The sequence below is a fragment of the Gadus chalcogrammus genome, chromosome 7 (assembly GCF_026213295.1).
Source record: "Gadus chalcogrammus isolate NIFS_2021 chromosome 7, NIFS_Gcha_1.0, whole genome shotgun sequence".
Classification (NCBI taxonomy): Eukaryota; Metazoa; Chordata; class Actinopteri; order Gadiformes; family Gadidae; genus Gadus; species Gadus chalcogrammus.
The window spans coordinates 26,015,070-26,020,276 of record NC_079418.1 but is presented as its reverse complement, the minus strand read 5'-3'; the positions used below and the strand labels follow the sequence as shown (position 1 = coordinate 26,020,276).

The 5,207-nt window shown below is 47.1% G+C and overlaps 1 protein-coding gene across 2 annotated transcripts in view; it reads right to left on the bottom strand.

Annotated features, from left to right (window-relative positions):
- LOC130385249 (glutamate receptor 4) overlaps positions 1–5,207 on the bottom strand; it is a 1,260,456-nt gene that overhangs the window by 394,541 nt on the left and 860,708 nt on the right. The window lies entirely within an intron of this gene.

Below are 5,207 nucleotides of genomic sequence, written 5' to 3'. Positions count from 1 at the left end.
TAGAGCTGCGAGAAAGAGAGAGAGAGAGAGAGAGAGAGAGAGAGAGAGAGAGAGAGAGAGAGAGAGAGAGAGAGAGAGAGAGAGAGAGAAGAGAGAGAGAGAGAGAGAGAGAGAGAGAGAGAGAGAGAGAGAGGGAGAAGAGAAGAGAGAGAGAGAGAGAGAGAGAGAGAGAGAGAGAGAGAGAGAGGGTTATTTATTCTTATTGCAATTCATTCAATTTGAAGCGCCATCAAGAGGGATTACAATGGGAGGCTGTCTAAATCCAGATTAAAATTTAAGTATATTTTTGGCGGAATGTGGCATGTGGGATATTTGGAAATGACTGGAATGTAAATAAATAACAAACGAGCAAAATTTGATTTGGACTAATTGGCATGGGGCCGGATTAATTCAGCACAGGTAATCAAGAGAAATATTGTGCATTATAATACACAAACAGTTAGAAATCAGCGTTCTCTACCTCCCGTAAAAGCCTCCTCGTCAAATATGTTTAAGATGGTTAACTTGAAAAATGACTGTAGGGCATTTGAAATCATCTGCCTAGACCTCCTATTCATTGTGTCTCTGCGACCTTGGCCCTGACAAGTGTTTCATTCAAGCCTTCCCTCTCCGTGCTGCGCCACCCATCAACCAAATCATTCTAATTCGAGGATCCAAGGCCACCAAGCCCAGATCTTTCACATCTCTCTCCATCAAAGTCTGTACGGATGGACCACTTCATCTAATTATCTATTAATGTGAGCAAGTGTGTGGGAATGTGGGTGAGTGTGTGTGTGTATGTGTGTGCATCTATGTGTATGCATTCATCTTTACCATGAGCATATGTGTGTGTGTGTGTGTGTGTGTCGGCGTGTTTGTCTGTTAGTGTGAACGCACAATTTTGTGTGCTTGCGAGTTTGACATTGTTGTTCAAGTAGTACAGAATGTGTGTGATATCACTTTAAAGGGAACCACAGACGGAGGCGCTGCACCACAGTGGTTGATCCTGACTCTGTAGCTTTGTGTTCAAAAGTCATGGCTGCCGCTGGGGGGGGGGGGGGGGGGGGGGGGGGGGCTTTAGGAGAAAAGCAGTTCGACAAGAGTTGCAAGGCCTTGGAGAAACCTTCGGGACAGTAATTGTGATAAAGAGCTATGCAAATAAAGTTGACTTGAGTTGACAAGCGGGAGGCCAAGGCAGCTAACTAATTAGAAAGGCCCCCACCAGGGAGCAGTGTTTCATGGAGTTTTTAACAGCAATCAAACGCAAGTCGTATCAAGCCCCTAGCAATGGTGCTCAAGGTTTGCGGCGGGCCTAAGCGGCAGCTTTAACCGCCTGTTTGGCCTGGAGGAAGTGACTGACATGAGGTTCCTCTACAGCCTATGGGAGGTTTGCGGTGGATGGATGCAAAATTAACCCACGCCAGTCTCAGTCCAGAGTACAAATGTATCATTCTCGTAACACAAAGCCGATCTTTGTTTTATCCTTTGTTTTTTCATCCTTTATTTTGACATTTTTTCTTTATAAAAAGTTTATTAAGTAATATTTTTTGGCCAAAATGGCCAAAACAAGGTTTTGGCCATGGACTACCGCAAGGCGGCCATTGAATTCTCGCCCTCAATGTGCCAAATATGGATAAAATCTACGGCTGCAAAACGGTGAAACCAATGGGTAAGGTCATGGGCGATGATCTTACGTGAAATCCTCAAAGGTTGGTGGCCACAGAGGTGTTTCAAGACAAAGGCCAGAGAGCCTTTTGAAAGGCCCAGTAGAGAAACACGGGGCTCTTGAACAACCTAAAAGAAAATCTACTGCAATGAGCTAACTCCATACCCTGTATCCTGTTTATTTTTATAGGCACTGCATCCAATTTTTTTTTAAATCTGTGAGTTATATAACTACAAGCACCACTATCCTTCCTAGCCTGACCCGCCTACACCTGAGAGAACACGACACACATGAAATATGAGCATGGATGAAAGCTATTTAATTAATGATGAGTTAAGTGTCATGGCTTGCATGCCTGTGTGTTACGCAACGATAGGGTATGCTATCGTTCATTAGAGTGAAATACACAACGCACACGCCAACGTCTGAGTAGGACGGCTAATTAGGAAAGAAGTACAAATAGAAACTATTGCAAATATAATAAGTTAGCAGTAAGCTAGCACAGTGCAATGACAGGCCGTACCCAGTTGTATCCTACTCCTCCTTTACTGTCCACTTTGTGTCTTGAAACTCCACTTAGGTTGTGTTTTGCTTCCGAGGAAACGTTCACTGAAGTGCATCATAAAGGCGCTTCTCGTGCACTGCTGTGATCTATGCATCAGAAGGCGTACGTGCTGATCGATGACAGTGGCGCCGTCCCAGCCATGAACGTCTTCACAGGAAAAAAAAAAGCCCTTTTGATTTTCCAAGGCTCAGAAATGATTTACCTTTCAAGCTGTGTGTTTCAATGAGTTCAGTGCCTATGGATGGTGTTTGTGTAGATGTGTGTGCGTCTGTGTCTCTGGGTTTTGTGTGCATTTGAAAAAATAATTGAAACGGAGCAGTTCAAGGCACAACCATAAGCGGACACCATTGTTGGTGCGTTAGCACATCCTCCCACCCAGCCACTCTGCCTCCCTCCCTCCCTCCCTCCCTCCCTCCCTCCCTCCCTCCCTCCCTCCCTCCCTCCCTTCCCCCCTGCTTTCTCCGCCTCTTTTCCCCTGGCCTGCCTATTATTGTACAATCCTGTTCTGGACCCCCACTACATCCCCCTCCTGCCTGGATTTGTGTTGGGAGTGTGTATATTTTGGTATGGATATGTCAAGTGTACGTGTGTATGGGTGTTCGTTTTTTTGTGTGTGTATGTGTGTGTGTTAGTATTGAGCTGCCACCCCCCCCCCCCCCCCCCCCCCCCGCCCCCTCCCGGATTTGTGAGTGTGTCTGTGGTGTGTGTGTGTGTGTGCGTGTTTGTGTTTGTGTGTGTGTGTGTGTGTGTAAGTGTATCATGGGACCGATGTGTTGGTATGGATCTGTGTCGTGTGTGTGTGTGTGTGTGTGTGTGTGTGTGTGTGTGTGTGTGTGTGTGTGTGTGTGTGTGTGTGTGTGTGTGTGTGTGTGTGTGTGTGTGTGTGTGTGTGTGTGTGTGTGTGTGTGTGTGCGTGCGTGCGTGCGCTGATTTGGAGCCCTGGCAGGTGTTTGTTCATTCATGTGACACAGTTTTATAATGAGAAAAGTGCAAATTTGTGAATGTACATTTAACTGGCTGTGGATGGGATTTCTGCTCCCACTTTCCTGTCAACAGCCCATCTGGGCACTCCACACACACACACACACACACACACACACACACACACACACACACACACACACACACACACACACACACACACACACACACACACACACACACACACACACACACACACACACACACACACACACACACACACACACACACACACACACACACACACACACACGTGCATGCATGCGTGTGTGTATTTCCACACGTATGCATGCATGCATTTGTTGGGTCGAGTAATTATCCGGCGCCATTACCTCCGTCACCTCTCAGAGACTTGTTTTTGGAAGTGATGCGTATTATTTTCAGTTGGCTAGTGTCAGCCTTGGCGGACTGCAGGCCGAGGCTTTCTATAGGTGCATTTCTTATTAAGGCTTTTTAATCCCTGCCTGCTGGATGCCATTCGATGCAGTTTCCTTGAAGGGGGAAGGAGCTGCCAGGCTCCACACGTTCTGTCCTTCACGACGCACAGAAAAACATTGGCAGGCTATTCCAGGAATACTCAATGACTTGTTGGTTTGTTCATTTTTGTGTTGGTTTATTTATAGCGCTGTGTAATGAACACCAGGGGAAAAAAACAACAGAGGGAAAAGACAACCCCGTTCTGTGGGAGTAGTGTTTGGTTAAACTTACAAACTCAGTCCTACGGCGCTGATATTAGGAGCTGCCTTCCTGAAATATTTATTGTCTGCTTTGCTTTATTCTGAGCTTCACATGTTAGAATAGATTTGTATATTATATATTTATTTATATATAAAACCCTGTGCAAAATACTCGTTTCCCCCACTTTTAATTTCATTTGGAATAATAATGGGGCCGGCATCTGCATCGAATCAGCCTCTAATTCCACCTTCTGTTTATCGGAAGACATTTGTGCAGCACCTGCTGCTCCGAAGCAACACTACAACAGCAATGTCCGAGCAATGGCCACCTCTGCCACGAAATATATTCACCAGACATAGATACATAACGGCCGGAAATAAACAACCTGCGAGCGGATGTAAAAAGGCGGTTTATACAACACCTGAGCACACAGGGCGCAGGGGCACCACAACAGATACAGGAACCCCTCAAGGTCACCACTGAGAGAGCAGTGCCTTTGGGCCTCCCAAGGTGATCACCAAACCGGAGGCCTCCTCTCCGCCCTGCTCATAAAACGGTCCCTTAACTCCGCTCCTTTATCTCACCGCAGCCCCCCCCCCCCCCCCCCTCTGTCCTCCGCCGGCCCCTCCCCCTGCCCAGTGCCCGGGCCGGCCCTCAACCCCTCAACGCCCCCCCCCCCCCCCCCCCCCCCCCCCCTCCATATTGTTTTATGGCTCTTGTCACCGGGAGAAGGGACTTGTTAGGGATCGGGGGGGGAGATTTACAGTTTAGATTTGTTGCCGCGCCAATCTCCTGGATAATATGAGACAGTGTTTCCCAGCGGCTGGGTTTTCCCAGGCGCGAGAAGTTTTCAAAGTTGAACTATGTCCGCTCTGATTTCTTTTTTTTCCGGTGGGGGTGAGGAAAAAAAAATAGTTTTGCTATCTGTGTAATTGTCTGTCAGGCGTTGCGTTCTGATATTTACTTTGGAAAACTTTTAAAAGCGGCCGTTGCCGTAAATTGCCGCGGCACAGGCTGCTTCAAAGCTTTCATCGCTCTGCACACTGAAATACGTGGGAGGTTGTGACGCTCCGCACACACACACACACACACACACAAACACACACACACACACACACACACACACACACACACACACACACACACACACACACACACACACACACACACACACACACACACACACACACACACACACACAGATTCAACATATGAGCACACATAAAACACACCCACACACGAACCACACAAACACACACATACACACACACACACACGCACACATATATGCACATCGGCACACATAGACATATACATATGAGTTTGTGTGTGTGATAA